This window comes from Helianthus annuus, chromosome 2, assembly GCF_002127325.2.
Source record: "Helianthus annuus cultivar XRQ/B chromosome 2, HanXRQr2.0-SUNRISE, whole genome shotgun sequence".
Lineage (NCBI taxonomy): Eukaryota > Viridiplantae > Streptophyta > Magnoliopsida > Asterales > Asteraceae > Helianthus > Helianthus annuus.
This window is the reverse complement of record NC_035434.2, coordinates 45,871,277-45,889,670: the sequence shown is the minus strand read 5'-3', so window position 1 is coordinate 45,889,670 and position 18,394 is coordinate 45,871,277.

The window sequence follows — 18,394 nt, the reverse complement described above, 5'->3', positions numbered from 1 at the left end:
TTGTTCAGCCTATAAATAGGAGTGTTTGGAGCTCTTGCAACTCATCCCTTGGCACACCACCTCTCTCACACTTCACCCACCACCCACCACCATCTCAACACCATCATCCACCACCATCATCCATTGTCCATCAAAGAGTGTGTGAGTCGTCTCGGGATCCAAGATTGATCGTAAGAGTTCTTGACAATCAAAGGCCATGTTTGCCTAAGTCTCTTACATCACTTGGTGAAGACAAGTGTTTAGTGTAATACTTTTTATTTTTAATTTTTTGCACTTTTTAATTGGTTTTGTATTAATGACTTTAATTACTAGTTTCTTATGTTGAATGTGATTCTTCCTTATCATTTGTCCGTGGTTTCTTGGCATTATTTTACTGTCTATATAAAATAAAAGATTTTCACCATTCATATCTCCACGGTCTATATGGAGGTATATTGGCTACCTGGTCGGGGGTTAAGGGAACGGTTTGGTAAGAGTCTTGCCATTGTTCAGTGTATAGATCCTGCAAAGGACCTGGGTCAAATTTAGTAGGACCTCCTTCAATACCCAAAGGTATTAGATGGCGGGGGTCCAAACTCTTTGACCCCCTCATAAGTTAAACTACTATTAAAACTTTAACCCGGCTACTTAGGACTGTATCCCTGCTGACTCATACTACTTAGCCGAAAGTAACGTCGCCTTCAAAAGAGGGGCCTACCACATTATGCATTAATAACTTAATTAATTATCTTCCAATAATCCGACCCTTTAGGATTGTATCCTTGCTGACTCAAACTACTAGGTTGAGGGTAACGTCGCCTTCAAAAGAGGGGCCTACTACAATAACTATGATAATCTCTTAAAAAAGTGTAAAAGTGAGAAAATAATCAAAGGTTACACTACACACGAGTCGGATCCAAGTGATTCATCTTGTCTATCTGTTTTTATTTTTATTTTATTTTTCAGCATTTTAGTTAGTTTTATTTTCTTAATTTAAAAACCTTTTTTCTAACATTTTGATTGATTAGACGTTGAGGATAAACCGGTACTAAAAGCTCTTGTGTCCTTGGACGACCTCGGTATCTTACCAACACTATACTACGTCCACGATGGGTGCACTTGCCCATATGTGTGTTTAGTGTTAGTAAATATCGTGTTTTATAAATTTAAAACTTGGCTAAAAAGTGTAAAAAGGGCTTAAAATATATACCTAAATTATATTACACTTAACGCACATCATTGATTCACAACATAAAGCCTCATCATCTGGAAAACAACATGCAGATCAGGTATTTCTCTCTAACCCTACAGTCATTTATCGGAATGCTCAAAATAAGGGGGAGATTGAGATTCAGAGGACGAGGGAGGAAATGTTGGAAGAATTGGGGTTAGAAGATGGAAGATTTAAGTTTGATATTGAAGATGAAATTCCAAAGTCTTCTGAAGATGTATTTGAGCCAAGATATGCTTATGAAGCCAATCATTATAATGATGTTATTGTTGAAGACGCTTTAGATTCATCAGATGAAGAAACTGATTTCCACTATTCAAGAGTTGATGAAACATTTCCATCATTTGCGAAAATGTTCAATGTCACACCCCGACCACGTAAAACAACAAAACGTGGTGGAAACGTCGGGGAGTGTTGTAACAGAATCATTGTCTCACAACCATGGAATAAATAATTTCGTTTTATTGAATCATTGAATTCATTGTTCTATTACAAATCAGATAAATACAAATATTGTCTTTCAAATTTTAAAGTCGCTAAGGCATGAGTCCATCCTAAGTGTAGCATGTATCAACAATCATCACATAGCAACACCTGAAACATATGTAAAAATAGGTACGTCAGCATAAAAATGCCTGTGAGATACATAGGTTTTATTGTAATTAGGATTCATGACTTATGAGTTTAAAGAAAAAGTTTTAATAAAAGTAGTCATGATCCTTGTAAAAGGTTTTCTTTTATAAATCATTTATAAGAAATCAGATGATATGAAATAATAATACACAGGGAATTAAATAAGTAAGTAGAATCAGTTTGTATAAAAATATATTGTTTGAAAAACAATATTTTGATAAAAAGATTCATAGTATATATAAAAATATACTTTGGTTTAAGAAAGTCGAATAAATAATATATTAGAATATATTTCAGTTCCCGAACCGTTAACCCAAGTGTACTAAATAACGCCACGGTATGCAATGCGATGAAAACATTTATATATAAGAAGTACCAGCGGCGTATCTACCATGTTTTCATCACATTACAACCGTCCCGTTATCTAAACGCTAACCAAAAACTAGTCGTTAAGTAAATAGTATATTAACTATACTTTAGTTGGTAAAATAAATAAATTTTTCAGTAGTATATCAAAAAGTATACTTTGGATTTATAAATAACATATTAAACTATGCTTTGGATTTTGAGAATAACATATCAAACTATGTTTTAATGATTAACAAAATATATGTTGGTTTTGTACAATATCACATATGAGAGCATATCAAACTATACTTTTGGGAGTATAACTTAATATACAAAAATAATGTGATTTAAGAATTCATTCAGACCTAGTGCATCAAAATACACCTTTGAGACTATAGAAATACCACTAAGGCAATTCCTATTTGGATGGAGAAACAAATTGGTTTCAGACATTCCATGACAACAGGAATGGGGTGTCAAATCCTATAGCGCTATATCATACTACCAACCGGTCTGGTGGACAAAAATAGGTACTGTTCCAACAATTAATTTTATAATCTTTGAAAAATCAGTGTTTAAATCATAAATAATCATTCAGTTTGTCAAAAGATAAGTATTAACATGTATAATCAATTATACTTTGAAATCATGAAAATAACAGATAGGTACACATGCTTCACCCCAAAATATTTGCAAACAGTAAAAGAGGGGACTATGTACTCACTTGAGAGTGCTTAGGAGTCTTGAACAACTACCAAGCAAGCTAGAGGGAGCACGGAATCAAACGGCACCTAATATTGATAACTACATAAATAAACCGGACCTAAATCGGGAGATCGGATAGGATGAGGTCTCGTAAACCAAATGAGTGTGGGAACTCATGTAATATGGTCTAACAAAGCCTACATCCTAAAATGAAACCTATCCTAAGTGCTTTCGACCCATTATGATCCATTAAGGTAGCTTACGCTACTTTAACGTGTCGTGCGCACAAAGCGCGTTCGAGACGTCTAACTAGCCCTATGACAAGTATTATATGCCAAAACATGTTTAAATATGTTACATAATCAGTTATGTGACAAAAATTTAGGTTACATATGCTTAATTACCAATTATGTATGAAAAGGGCATTTTGGTAATTTACCTAAGGCATATAAACTACTTATCATACAACTACTTAAACTAGGTGACCACTCGGAAGGTTATTCCCTATGCAACTATGGTCACTAAACATGTTTGGTCAGATCCTAATGATCGACCAATCGGGTCGTGTTTGAAAGTCTAAGCGGGTGTTTAGTCCACTTGACTTACGACTCTACACAAGCACTAAACTAAAAGTGACGAGCTAAACATGTCGAAACATGTTTAACAAAGTTAGAAAACAGGTTTGGTATCAAAACAAACGGTTTTGATACCTAAAGGTAGCTTGGTTAGAAAATACGTGAGAATACGTATTCTGGCCGAAGCTACGACTCGTCACTGAGCCTAGATAACGTGGTAATCAGTAGGTATAGTCACTAGGGACTATAACCATCGTGATTACGCTCACGTTATGAAATTCAAACGAACTTCGTGTTGACCATAATCTGGTCAAAGTAGAAAGTAAAACGCAGTTTGACTTTAACGATAAAAACGAATGAAAAGAACGAAAGAATACTTACAAAAGGTCCCCGCAAGCTCTTGATCCGATTTACCTTCAGGTATGAAGTATAAACTTCAACTTAGAAGGCCAAAATCAGATCAAGTGTGAGTTTGCAAGTGAAAGGGGTGGGCTATTTATAGATTTTCTTGCACCGTTAAGATCGTTTATCGAAAACCGAGCTTCAATCTCATTCGTTCAAGTGGGCACATGGTATTTGGATACCATGGGCACTTGAAAACCATCAAATATTTCCCATATATTGATCAAAACCCATTTGCAAGTGTGCGGAACAGCTGGATCAAGCTGGAAAACATTTTTGCTGATCTGGGACATGCTTACGGACCGCAAGACCATTCCCATACGATCCGTAAGGACCTTGCAGGTCTGATACTTTCCAGAAATTGCAAAATGGTCCCTGCACTTGAGAAACATGTATTTCGGCCCATTTTTGACACGTTTAAGCCCCGTTAACCCCATTTCAAAGCTCTAAAATGAAGTTAAAGTATAGGGAACTTAAAATGTGCTTAAAAATATCTCGGATGTCAGCTCGTTTGGTCGTACGGTTGCGTTGTTCGGTAAATTACGACGTAAGTCGTAACGGACGCAAAAACGATCCAAATTGCGCGACGAATGAAATTTTATCATGCCAATCACTAAAACATAATATTTTAACGATTACATAAATATTTGGATGTCCGGATATATTCAGAACGTAAGATATGCGTGAAAATGCAAACTTATGCACTTTTTGACGCTTTTAGTCCCTGAATGACTAAAAGTTTATTTTTGCGCACCAAACACCTCAAATCCTATTTCTAAGCTATGTAGAGGATATTTAGGGCATATTTAACTTATGATCAAGTTCCAGAAGGTTCGTTACTATACAAATCGGTATAGTTTCGCAGTTTGACACAATTAGTCCCTGCGATCGAACAGACTTGATTTCAACACACCAAACCCTCCAAAACTTGTTTCTAAGTTATGTAAAGGTTATTTAAGGTATGTTAAGCCTATTTCACTATTCCGGAGTGTTCGTTGCATTAAACTGGTTATATTTACGCCTCAGAGTGCGTATAACCTTCCAGAAAGCGATTTAAAGCTTGAAATCGAACAAGAGTTGATATGTGCAAACGATACACATATTTTTACAAATCCCAAGTATGAAATACAATATTTCATTAGTTTGGTATTTGTTTGATGATTGAAGTGACACAGGTGTCACAGTCTCCCCTACTTTAGGAAATTTCGTCCCGAAATTTAATTTTAGGGGAAACTTGTGAAGACAACTGTGATGGTTTCGCTTTCGAACGAATCCCTCAAACCATAAGTAAAACTCTGGGCCATGTTAGGATTCTTAGCGAAGTTGCCAACTCTCAAAGTGAAGTCCTTGTAGTAAGAAAACATGGAGTTTAAAACTATGGACAGAAGAATGTTTCTTATGAAGACTTATCATAGGAAACTTGTGTGTGCTTGAAATCAGAATTGGGGAGTGTAAAACGACATCAGTCAAGGTCCAAGACTTATCCCGTATCATTACTCTTGTCACTATAGGTCATAACACATGACAAAACTTCCTATGGTTTCTGTGCACTAAATTCCATAATTATGTAGGCCTCCATAATTACGTAATTCCTTGCACAGTCCGCACAGTTCATTTCATAATGCATAGGGGAAAAATCAATTGAATAAACATGAAACGACTTGACTAGACCACCAAAGGGTCTTTTTAACTAGATTAACGAACAATCTTTTTAACTAGACCGTCGCATAATCTCCTTAAATAGACCACTTAAGGAATCTTTTCAATTATATCATCACATGATATTTCTAACCAGATTTTCAAATCAATCTGTTTAACTAGACCACTCAAGGGGTCCAATTATAGTATAGTACTTTAAAACCCAAGGGACTTTACTACAACGTAGAAGTCCATTAAGGATTTAAGATAGTACCTTTGGATATCCTACTATGAATCCCTCATATGAGATATGGAAGATTCTATGAGGATTTGGATGGATCACACAAAACATATAGGAGCACATAATCACATAATTAGTTAACTTGATCTTTAATTTGTTATCTTTGGACACGGATAATTAAAGCACACCAGGAATCCAATCCGTGGATTTCATTTGGCACTTTAATCATTTCTAAGAATCTATCTACGGAAATAGAAGGATCTTCAACAGAAGTTTGGCTTTGTTTCTTAAAAGAAACGAGCGTTTAAGATTCTTGGGGAGATCACAAGTGATCATAATAATGACAGAACCACACGAGTAGTTTTGTCTTTGTGTTGTCATCATAAGGTTGCATCAAACATTCATACAATCATATCAGTTTCAAAAATAAAAATGACGAATTTTTATTTATATAACAACTGACTTGTCTTTAAACGTTAGCAGATAACAACCAGAGGAAATAATAAAACACTAATTGTTCACTGCTGCATCATTGTTTACGTTTGCCTCATTGATGTTAAACGCCCGTCCACGTGCTGGAGGTATGTTAACAAGTCTTGGGCAATTGTTTCTGTAGTGAGTAAGGTCACCACAGTTATAACATGACCCCAGTGGGAACCGTGCTTGAACAGCAGCAGGGTTTGCAGCAGCTTGGTTTGCATAACGGCAAACATTGATCAAATGTCCCAACCGCCCACAGTGGGTACATTTGTGACACTGCTCTTGCTCTAGATGATGACGGTTGCATTTATTGCACAAAGGTGCGGTACCAACACCATTTTGCCTTTTGCGAGGTTGTGTTGGCTGGTTTGGTGCAACCTGTTTCTCTTGAGCAGTGATGCCGCAGTTTTGAGAAGCCTTACGCTTCTTCTTCTTGGATCCTTCAACCTGCTTTTCCTTTGGCTCAGCTGGAGCAGTCTTGTCGGATGGTCTTGGGTCGCCTTTTCAAAAAAGCTTTTTCTTCCTGATGTGGGATTCAGTTAAGGTGGCAGACAATTCAATGGCTTGTCTGACAGTAGTAGGGTTGCTGCCAGTAACAATATCCTGAACTAGGTCAGGAAGACCATTAATATATTTCTCAATCGTCTTATCCATGACATCACTTAGCCGATTGTACAACCAACCATGATGACGTCATCTTCAAGTAGACCAAATCGGGTGATTTCATGGTGAAAACGTATGATTTGATGAAGAATCAAGTGAGGAAGTGTGTAAAGATGAAAGTTGTCCAAGAATTACGGAGAAAACTTACAAGATTCGCGTGAAATCGAAGAAAAAGTGCCAGAGAAAGACTTGAAGTGCTCTGGGTCGGAGCAGGCTGTCACATCAGTGAAGAATGATGTGATAGCGGGTATTTATAGGTGAGGGTGACAGTAAGGCGGTGCAAGTATGCTGGGTCGGATGGTTGTTCGGTCGAATGGCCTTCCGATCGGATGACCATTCGGACAACCGAGACCCGTTTGCTAGATTTCTGATTTCGGTTCGTTTTGCGAGCTAGATTAAGCGTTGCATTGTGTATTATATGATTAGATTGTATATTAACCCAAAAGTTTCCATGTTTCGAGTCTACATAAGCTAGCTAGTAAGTGTCAAGTTTCAAGTTTCCCATTTAACAAAGTCTCAAAGTTTCTCGTTCAATAAGTCTCAAGAATCTCGTTCCATAAGTATCAAGAGTCAAGTATCAAGCATCTAGTATCAAGAGTCAAGTATCAAGCATCTAATATCAAGTATCAAGTATCAAGTCTCTAGTTTCAAGAATCAAGTATCAAGAATCAAGTATCGAGTATCAAGTTTCACCAAGAATCAAGATTCATAAGTATCAAGCATCAAGAGTTAAGTTTCAAAGTATCAAGAGTCAAGTTTCAAAGTTTCTCAAGATTCCAGTATCATAAGAGTCAAGTATCACAAAGTTTCACATTGAGTAAAGTTTTCACATAGTATAAGGACTAGACTTGCCAAAAGTTAAAAGTTTAGGGACGCAGGGCGTTACAGCGTAGTTCCTAATCGTGTGGTCTAAGGGTGTTAGAGTGGGTGTAATGGTCTAACGCCCCAAACTAAATTAGCATAGAGGGGGCCAAACACCGAGCCAGTGTGCCAACGGAGGGGAGCGACATGGGAATAACGGGCGATTGGGCATCAAGGGGGAAGGGAGGATGGGGTCCCACCAATGCAAGCGATCACCAATTTCTTAACTTTATTTTCTTCTTTTATGTAATTTTATAGTTAAATCTTAACTTTATTTATTTTCTTTTTTATTTATTTTCTTTTAGTTAAAGCATTACACTCATATGAATGTGTAGTTTAATAAAGCTTTACTGTGTGTGAGAGTGATAGTGATGTAACCATAATTTTGCACTTTTAAGTTATTCCATTAAACGTAATCTTATAATCTTCAATTGTTAATTCTTACAGCCCAAATCAAATTTTATTTTCATGTGAAAGTGAATTGCTTTTGTCTTCCTCTTAGCATAAGCAACCTATTTTTTGGTTGTTTTTTCTCCAATGGTAAATCCTCATATATGTGTTGTTTCTTGTTCAAAAGATATGATGGATCATGGGAATGTTAATATTTATGGTTATCTTCATGACAATTCAATGAAGATTTTATTTAATATACATATATTTTTTTAATAGTAAAGGCTACATTAATCCTACTTATAAACTACATCAATAAATACAAAATTACACCCTATGTCAGGATTTGAACCCGAGTCTTTTTTTCAAGAGGCAAGAGCCTCTGCCACTAACTATAGCTGGAATGACTTTAATATACTTATTATTTATTAATTTAATACGTATTTTGTTTAAATAGATTTATAAGATATAATCATATCTTATTCATTTTATATTTAATCGGTTTATATATATATATATATATATATATATATATATATATATATATAAGTATCTATAGAAAATCCACTTTAATTTAGAAAACCAAGGAAACTCAAAGCTCTCGATGTTTTTTTTTTTTTGAAAAAATTTACACATGTTATATACATGTTTTTAAGGGTTTTGGGCAAAAAAAAATCAAAAAAGCGCCGAGTAGATATTTAAAAAAAATAAACAAGTTTTGGTGTAACACATGTTACAAATATGTCAGATGAATGTAACATGTGTTACACCAAAACTTGTTTATTTTTTTTAAAATATCTACTCGGCGCTTTTTTGATTTTTTTTGCCCAAAACCCTTAAAAACATGTATATAACATGTGTAAATTTTTTCAAAAAAAAAACATCGGGAGCTTTGAGTTTCCCGGGTTTTCTAAATTAAATTTTTTTTACAAGTAGATGTGTGTATTATAAACACAGCCGTAAAAAATCATGGCGAACGGCGCTCCGTGGGGTGTAGTTTTTTACACCACAAGTTTGGTGAAAAAAAAAGAAAAAATTAAAAAACACCAAACTTGTGGTGTAAAAAAAAAACACCCCACGGAGCGCCGTTCACCATGATTTTTTACGGCCGTGTTTATAATACACACATCTACTTGTAAAAAAAAAATCATGGCGAACGGCGCTCCGTGGGGTGTAGTTCTCGCGGTTCTTACAACTCGGGGTGGTTCTCATTCTAGCAGCCCCCTATATATATATATATATATATATATATATATATATATATATATATAGGGAGCCGCTAGAATGAGAACCACCCCGAGTTGTAAGAACCGCGAGAACTACACCCCACGGAGGGGCGTTCGCCGCGATTTTTTTTTTACAAGTAGATGTGTGCATTATAAACACGGCCGTAAAAAATCACGGCGAACGCCCCTCCGTGGGGTGTAGTTTTTTACACCTCAAGTTTGGTGAAAAAAAAAGAAAAAAGAAAAAAAAATTAAAAAACACCAAACTTGAGGTGTAAAAAACTACACCCCACGGAGGGGCGTTCGCCGTGATTTTTTACGGCCGTGTTTATAATGCACACATCTACTTGTAAAAAAAAAAATCGCGCCGAACGCCCCTCCGTGGGGTGTAGTTCTCGCGGTTCTTACAACTCGAGGTGGTTCTCATTCTAGCGGTCCCCTATATATATATATATATATAGGAGAATTGACCTGTAATAATCTCAGCTACACGTTATTGGCCATTGCCAGTCCCATCTTTGAATATTCCTCATGTCAGTCCCACCTTCCACCAACTTTTAATCCACCAGTCCCCAGTTAAAAAAAGTTAACGGAGTTAAGTTTTTTTCCGAATTACAAACTAACGTATTAGGGATTTTGATCAGAACGAGGATACAAATCTATTACTCTAAAACTTACCTCGAAACAGTGCTTCAAACGACTTGATTTTTGTTAATTGGAAATTTAAACACCCGAATTGAAGCATCGTTTTCATAGCTTGGAACAAAATTTCAAGGTAAGTTTTACACCATTCGACTCGTATTCTCGTTCTGATCAAAATCCCTAAAACGTCAGCTTGTAATTCATAAAAAAAAACTTAACTCCGTTAAGTTTTTTTAACTGAGGACCGGTGGAGGAAAAATAAGTGAAAGGTGGAACTGGCACGAGGAATATTTAAAGATGAGATTGACAATGACCAAGGACGTTTAGTTGGGATTATTACAGGCCAATTCCCCATATAATAATACAGTATCAAGATTCTACATTCTACAAAAATATGACATGACAATCATTCATATATGTAAAAAAGTATAGTTTTTTATACTTATATAATTGAGATATAACAATTTTCTAATATTCTAGAGTTAAATGTCATTTTAGTCCCTGTGGTTTGGGTCATTTTGTTAAGGTGTTACAGTCTCCCCTCCTTTAGTAGATTTCGTCCCCAAAATCTAAGAGGAAAACAGCTCAAAGAGCTGCGGATACTTGGTCTTCATTTCACTCTTGAGTTCCCAAGTGAATTCGGCGCCACGCTTTCCTTCTCATCGAACCTTGACTATGGAAATTTTGTTGTGCCTTAATCGCTTAATACCTCGGTCCATGATTTCGACCGGTTTCTCCACAAAATCTAAAGTTTCATTTACTTGCAAGTCTTCGAGGGGAACCTGAAGTTCCTCGTCAGCTAAGCACTTTCTGAGATTAGATACGTGGAACACCGGATGCACGTTGTTAAGTTCATGTGGCAGGTCAAGTCGGTACTCCACCTTACCAATTCTTTCGAGTAGCGTGAAAGGACCCACATAGCGAGGTGCGAGCTTTCCCTTCTTACCAAAGCGAACCACTCCCTTCCAGGGAGATACCTTGAGCTGCACTCGATCTCCAACAACAAATTCCAGAGGCTTACGCCTTTTATCAGCATAGCTCTTTTGTCTGTTCCTAGCCTTGATCAATTTCTTATATTCTAGAGTTAAATGTCATTTTAGTCCCTGTGGTTTGGGTCATTTTGCCAGTTTAGTCAAAAAGTTTCATTTTTCACCTGTGTGTCCAAAAATGTTTCACCGTTGTCATTTTAGTCCACTGGGTTAACTTCATCCATTTTTTTTTGTTAACGAGAAGACCAATTCGGTCATTTTATATGGTCAAATTGCCCTTCTAGTTAACAGAATTACATATAAAATAACCGAATTGCCCTTCTCGTTAACAGAAAAAATGGATGAGTTAACCCAGTGGACTAAAATGGCAACGGTGAAACCTTTTTGGACCCACAAATGAAAAATGAAACCTTTAAACTAAACTGGTAAAATGGCCCAAACCACAGGAATTAAAATAACATTTAACTCTATATTCTATGACTATGAATATGATATAATATTTAAAATATATAATAGGTATCGATCCAAAGTTATATTCAAAATGTTATATTTTTTCAACTTTATCATGTATCTTCAAGATGAGCTTTCCTAGTGTAATTTAGGATAGCTCGAACTCTATATTAAACACCCGAGCTCTATGTTAAACACCTGAGCCTGACTCATTAATAAATTGCTGGGCTTAAATTCTGGTTATTGGTAAACTTCTAGTCATTTATTATATATTAATTACTTAATTCATATCTATCTATAACTAACTTTAAATCTATCTGTCTATCTATACTTTCAATAAAAGAAGAGACCTCAGTGACATAAGAAAAACTTATGTCGCAGCCATAGAGGCTGTCCAACAATGCTTTTTTTATATCATCAATGATGAGGTGGCAGCCACAGAGGGAGCATAATGACATCATAAAGTTTGGTTTAAAATACATTTAATATTCAAATATCTGCCATCAAACCATTGGCCCCCATAAGAAAAGGGCAAACCACTGTCCATCAAAACCACTGCCACGTTCAATAATGCATAAGTTTTGGCTCCATTTTCAAAATTCAAACGTGTCTCTCTCTCTCAAATAAATATAGTTCTGACTCAGTTTTAAAAATTTAAACTATAATTTCAATCCCACTCTCTCTCACTCTCAAATTTAGAGATTCTTCAAGAGGTTACTCTCTCTCTCTCTCTATTCATTCACCATTTGCTCTCTCTCAAATATCATTCACCAATTCAACTGCTTTTGGATTAAACGAAAGAGCTACCAGTCTCCACTCGAAGCTTTTTGTAAGTTTATTTCTACTTTCGTGTTTCCGATGATTTTTCTCATAGTTCCGCTCAGTTTTGGTCTAATTAGGGCTCGAAATCAGTGAAAGACCTGTGATTCAGCTTCCAAACTTCGAACAAAACCAAAACCGTAACCCTAACAATCAACATGATCGCTTTAACTAAACACCGAGACGTAATTGCAAGGTTTAAGAGACGAAAATAGAGAAGATACGCAACATGATCACTGATGAGTGGTTGAAAACCCTAGAAATAATTAATTGAGCTATTATGGCAAAATTGTACCGAATTGAGGATGAAATTGATCTGTTTGAAGTGGAAATTGTGAGGATTTAGTGGTGATTTTTGGTGGATTTGAACAAATTTTTCAGTATATTCGGTTCTGTTTCCTTCTTAAATCTGTCATTGATATTGGTTTTTTTTTTCTGTTTGTGTAAAAAGCAAATGATGGAGCTACAGGAACTCTACAACTCTCAGCAGTTAGTAACTGCAAATTTAATAGAGAAGCTTGAGAAGACAGAGGTATGCTCTTTGTTTTTTTTATTAAGTGTAGCATTATGTTTTCATTTTCCTGACACTAAGAAGCATATTTCATTTTCCTTCAGGTAAAACTCCAAGAAACTGAACGTTCATTGTTCGATCTTGAAGAAAAGCATAGACAAGCAAGTGTAACGATTAAAGAGAAAGAATTTCTTATCTCCAACCTTTTAAAATCTGGTAAGTTAATCTATTTTCAAGCAAAGTTACATGTGTTTTGACCCAAGTTGTTTGTTTCAATGATCAAAAAGGTCCAACGTTGTCCAAAGTGTATTTTTACTTCATACTACCACCTAAACTGTTTTATTTAGTTGACAAGCAAATGTAACGATTAAAGAGAAAGAATTTCTTATCTCCAACCTTTAAAATCTGGTAAGCTAATCTATTTTCAATCCTTTTGTAATCACAAGCAAAGTTACATATGTTTTGACCCAAGTTATCTGTTTTAGTGTTAAAAAAGGTCCAACGTTGTCCAAAGTGTATTTTTACTTCATACTACCACCTAAACTGTTTTATTTAGTTGAAACTTTAATTGTTTATAATTTTAAACAAAGTTAGAAGAAAGTATTCCGTACAGAATATGGCTTATGACCATAGTCAAACCTGTCTAATAACAATGGTCTTTTATAATTTCTATAGAAAAAGCACTTCTAGAGCGGACATTTGACCTTCGTGGGGAGCTGGAGAATGCTGCATCAGACGTATCTCGTCTATACACCAAGATTGGTACAAACTTTATAAATATTCTTGCATAAAAGGTGCAAAGACTGGTATTTATTTCAGTACTATGTTTACTTTAACAGAACGCAAGGATAAATTGAAGATGAAAACCGAATTCTTGTCCAGCAGTTCCAATCTCAGTTAACTATACAACTTGATACTTTGCATAAAACCATAGCGGCTTCTGTAACTCAACAAGAGCAACAGTTGAAAGGCATGGAGGAAGACATGCAATCCTTTGTATCAACCAAGGCGAAGGTATATTAATATTTTAGCAAGATAACGAAATGAGTCAGGTTAACCCCAAACACTTATTGCCCAAAAAGTTCAAGTTTCTAAAAACATTTAGAGAATTAGAGGAGGCAAAATAGGTGGTTCAAAACAAGTTGGATAAACTCGAAACTTGTTGGATTAACACGCAACATTTTGTCTATAAGTTATAAAATATTTATAAATATTCGGGGTCTCAAAAACCATTATATATTCTTTACTATATTATAATACATATTGGAAGGACCAAAAAGTAATTTCACGATAATTAAGAGTTTTACTTAAATACACGTTTTAAATCACAAGGTACACCATAAATCGAGCATTTTATTCTCTTTGATTTGAGTATGGTATTCCTATAGTTTTTTTTTTAATTTTAAAAAATAGTAATAAGTGATTACGCGTTTTACCGGTGCCTGTTCATACATGGCTTTGAAGGTTTTCCAAGAAATGAAGAGTCAAAAGTGCAAAGTAAATATCTGTACTTACACCACTTTGATACTCGCCTTTGCTCGAGAAGGCCTCTGTGAGAAAGCAGAGGAGATATTCAAACAGCTACAGGAAGCTGGATCGAGCTCGATGTTTACTCTTATAACGCACTAATGGAAGCCTACAGGTGATTCCTAAATCCCCTTTTCATTATTTTTTTTTTTTTGCATAAATGCATTTTTGGATGTATTCACTAAAAACTCATAACGTATATATTATGATTTCCATTAGTCTTGATGCTGGTGTCACAAAGGTAATCATAAATTTATGTAGATCTCTTATTCATAAATTAAACAAACTAAATTATTGAGTTTTGAAAAATGCTTTTTCTGGTGAGACTTGTAATGATTCCTGTGTATCCGTGAGATTTGTTACATATATTTCTGATTAAACGCACATTATTGGCCTGTTATATAATTTTGATAAATCAATTTTTTCCATGCTTCACAATTGCAAATTTTTGAAGTCAATATTTGTCTCTGTAGGTGATCGTGGCTGTAGGCGTTGGGACAAACTACATAAAAGTTACTGATGATCAAAATGTGAAGTTTGCTGAAAAGAGAAAGGAAGCAAAAGAGAAACTTTCAGTTGCAAAAGATAAGGTATAAATAGTTGTTTATATAAAAGAATAGCTTGAATTAGTTTGTTTCTAATGATTTAGTGTGTTTTATTTTTGAATCTACAGGAGAAAACTATAAAGCAGAAAATGCAGGATAATATTGCCAAAGCAATCATAGCGAAAGAAGGTCTTCCTCTTACTTTAAAACCGTGAGACTGTCCAAACCGGAATCCGGTTTGGTTTTGCGGTCAGTCTTTCAGATTTTTCAAACCGTAGCGAATGACTTGGTTTACGATCTATACCAAAAACCAACCATAGCGAACGTATTCAGTTAGAAGGTTTTAAAATGGTTGAAGAACTATTAAGTTTCGTATGAAGAGTCCTTTTTATCTGGTTTTAATTCAAAGACCATACATAAACGTCTGTTTGTCGTGAAACATGTATTTGTCAAAGGTCTGTTTTATGTTTTGAAATCTTTGTTTGTTGTGAACAACTGTTAGAAAATAAAACAGTAGTTGATACATCTGTTGACTTTGTTCAATAGATGGATGAAAACATATGTTTGAAACCACTGTTGGGTTAAAACAGTAGTTTGACTTTGGTCAAACAGTGTTTTGACTTTGGTTAAACAGACTTTGGTCAAACAGACTTTTGAACCACTAAGAATCATATTTTTGCAAAACAGGTGTTTGACTTTGGTCAAACAGACTTTAGTCAAGCAGACTTTTTTTTTTTTTGCAAACAATGGTTTGACTTTGGTCAAACAGTGGTCAAACAACGTTAGAAGAGTCAAGCCAGAATGAACTGTAGCGTAATCATGTTTAATATGATGTTATTTTCTTAATTTCGCTGCAAGTTATGTAAACTTTAAGGACTGATGATTTTTTTTCATGTGCAGAGTGTAGGTGAATAATATACACCTCTTTATCTAAATAGGTTAAGTGAATTGATAATAGATCAATGACCAAGCTCCCTTTGCACCACCAGGTTTCTTTTGACCCGTTTGTCGCTAGAAATGCCTAACTAAAATTTAATTTATGTGGATGATTATATGGCAAAATTTAACAAGCTTCCGTGAATAATAACTTGTGTTTAAAGTTGAAGAATGAACTGTAGCGTAATCATGTTTAAAAATTTGTACAGGAGCTGCTGTTTAGGCTACACAAGCCATGTACATGTACAACAAGTAGGTACATGACCATAAGCAATTGTAATGTATATATTGGTAAATTTGATGGTCTAATTGTATCCTTCATTGCACCTCTATTAGGAACATTTATGTTTTAAATATGTAAAAAATATGTTGTCATATAGACTTCATTTACAAAAATCCTTGATTATATTTGAGAAACTTTGAACTCAATTTTATACTTTGTGGTGCTTCATGATCTATTTATGCTAACAACATTGCCATTCTTAAAAGTTATATTGATCGGTATGCTTTTGAGACGGTCTTTGAACTTGAGTTGATTTGGTTTGATTTTATTTTTAAATTTTAAATTTTAAATTCTTAGAGCATTCACATCCATTCCACCATATTTTCACCCTAAATTACACTAAAACACACTACATTTTCTCTCTCCTTTTCAATTAAATAATATTTTTTATACCTTTATTATTACCTTTTCTCTCTCCTTCACTCACAATCACTTTCAAAATATATTAAAAAATTATAGGGGATGAACAGTGTCCCCCCAAATATACAGATGAACAGTAACATTTTCTCTCTCCTCCACTCACAACCACTTTTTATACTCTTTACATTATAAAAACTTCACACACACAATTTGATGGATTGAATGTGAATGCTCTTATACCAACTTGCATTTATTGGTATAGCTAATGCAATTGACTTGGCAGACCGATTTCTCCCAAAACAAGCGTGATGATCTAGAATATCTAGGATATGTGCTAATGTATTTCTTAAGAGGAAGGTAATGGTAGAACAAAGCAGGTGTCCGTTTTGAGTGTGCCTCAAGGTGTCATCAAAGCGAGTTTAGTGTAAATATGATATGTATTGTTTTAGTTAGTTATTTTAAACGATTTTTGGTGACATGTTATGTCATGGTGTCAAGTTTAGTGTAACTGATATATTAATCGATGCTCTATGTTTATAGTTGTCTATTATTTATAATAGATAACATTTTTTGGTACAATATCTATACAAATATCTATACGTTCTATCAATATGTGTTATGCATGGTTTTCTAAGAAACGACCCGTGTTTGTACACGGGTTTTAATGCTAGTACTATATAATAAAAGAAACCAATAAGAGGACACATGTCATTCATTGGAGCCATCTATTTTTTAGTTTTTTCCTTCCTCTCCTACTTAATTATAGATAATTAATATTAATTAAAAGATAATTATAAAATTAAATTTAATATAAATTTGAACAATTCATATAGGAGATAATATCATATTTTGAGATATTTATAAGATTTCAAAATTATTTATCCTGAAATTAACAAAAGACGTACATTAAATATAAATTAATATAATGTAAATGATTTATTTATTTTATTAAACTAAAGTAGCTAAGGGTAGAACCTATTTCAAAATTGTTTATAAGGAGTAAACAAAAACATTAAACAATGTTTATTGGTTCTATACTTTTATTTTCGTGTTCAACTCTCAACTCATATACGGTATTCACTATGTTTACGTGACATTTATAAGAATCATCTCCGCAATCACCCCATCCATCATACATCGAGTATATTTGTTAGTTTTTTTAAAGATATATTTTTTTATTAGATTCATTCAACCCGTGTAATAAACAAGGTTTTTTAAAGATATAATATTTTAATTATTTACTATACAAAATTAAATTTATGCAACTCATATAACATACCGGATTTTTAAAAATATAACTTTTTTTATTATGTGGTATATAAAATTAGATTTATTCAATCCATATAATACACATGGTTTATAAAGATATAACAATATATAACTTTTTATTAGTGCTCGACCCATACAATACATAAGGTTTTTAAAAATTAATATATAAAATTAAATTTACTCAACCCGTACAATAAACGAGGTTCTTAAAGATATATTTTTTTATTATTTAATATATAAAATTACATTTATTCAACCCATCTAATAAACGAGATTTTTAAAGATATATTGTTTTATTATTTGGTATATAAAATTACATTTATTCAACCCGTGTAATAGACGGGGTTTTTAACGATATATTTTTTTATTATTTGGTAGATAAAATTACATGTATTCAACTCGTGTATTACATGTGCTTCTAACCTAGTATATTTATAACTACAACTTTTTATAAAACAAAATATATATTATTCAATTATTTCTATTATAAATTTATATGCGATAATAATTATTATTTAGCTGTTTATTTATCAAATAAAATAAAAAGTATACTTTTATAAATAACATAGGCTCATTGAGTGTCATAAACTTATGCAAACATGATAATGTAAAGCTCGATCGGGTTCGAGATTGTTTATTCGAAGAGCTCCAATTTAGACCCAAGCTCGTTTTCAAACTATTTTACGCTAAG